The sequence below is a fragment of the Bos mutus genome, chromosome 6, assembly GCF_027580195.1.
Source record: "Bos mutus isolate GX-2022 chromosome 6, NWIPB_WYAK_1.1, whole genome shotgun sequence".
NCBI lineage: Eukaryota > Metazoa > Chordata > Mammalia > Artiodactyla > Bovidae > Bos > Bos mutus.
In genome coordinates, this window is record NC_091622.1 from 70,307,545 (window position 1) to 70,308,758 (window position 1,214).

Sequence of the window (1,214 nt, forward strand, 5' to 3'; positions counted from 1 at the left end):
GCTGATCTTTTCTTTCTTCTCACCCCCTCGAGGTTGTGGCTAGAAATTTGCGCAATTCTTGCTTTAAAAAAAAGTAAAGAATGAAAGACAATGTGATACAGTTGGTCTCTGTTGATTACTTGGTAGTCTGGTGACTGTAGAAATGCTGATCAAAGGCTCTGGACAGTGAAAGCCAAGCTTGTGGGGGAAGAGGCTGAGGGGCAGCAGGATTTAGGAAAGTTACAGAGCTTTGCTAGTATAATCTAATAACTTTTCATACCTTCTTCTTCTTCTTTTTTTTTTTTTTTAGATTTTTTTGATGTGGACCAGTTTTAAAGTCTTTATTGAATTTGTCACAATTTTGCTTCTGTTTTATGTTTTGGTGTTCTGGCCACAAGGCATGTGGGATCTTAGCTCCCAGGCCAGGGATCAAACCTGTGCCCCCTGCATTGGAAATGCAGAGTCTTAACCACTCGACCACCAAGGAAGGGCCCTTCTTTTCCTTCTTTCTTTCTTTCCTCTCTGCTCTTTGGTCTTTCTACTGCTCTCTATTTTTCCATATTTTGTTTTTTCCTTTCTTTCTTCTTTCCTTCATACATGGAAGGAAACTACAAGATTGAACCACAGGCTGGAAATGGCCAAATATCAGCAATTTCACACACTCAGCCTAATACTGGAGAAGGCAATCCCATGGACGGAGGAGCCTGGTGGGCTGCAGTCCATGGGGTCGCTAAGAGTTGGAGACGATTGAGCGACTTCACTTTCTCTTTTCATTTTCATGCACTGGAGAAGGAAATGGCAACCCACTCCAGTGTTCTTGCCTGGAGAATCCCAGGGACGGGGAAGCCTGGTGGGCTGCCGTCCCTGGGGTCACACAGAGTTGGACACGACTGAAGCGACTTAGCAGCAGCAGCAGCAGCAACCTAATACACCAAAATATTCAAGATTTAAAACTTCTGTACACAAAGAAAAGAGAATAACAGTACAATATTATTTTCCAAAAATAGAGATTCTTCCTTATTCAAGAAGGCAAACTGGCTTAGGACTGACCGTGGGTTTAACCAGGCCTGAATGGAATCCTAGTCCCACAACTTGTTCTTTGCAAGACTTTGATCAAGTGACTTTGCCTCTCTCAGTCTCAGTTGCCTTATCTGTAAATGGGAAACCTGGTACCTATTTTACAGGATTTTTCTGAAAACTGAAAGTAAACATAAAAAGGCATGACAATCTTAAAA

General features: G+C 42.3%; 1 non-coding gene across 1 annotated transcript; it reads right to left on the reverse strand.

Annotated features, from left to right (window-relative positions):
• Nucleotides 1-393: 393 nt before the first annotated feature.
• Nucleotides 394-466, reverse strand: TRNAG-UCC (transfer RNA glycine (anticodon UCC)). The gene has a single exon. It is a non-coding gene; the product is annotated as a tRNA-Gly (tRNA).
• Nucleotides 467-1,214: the final 748 nt, after the last annotated feature.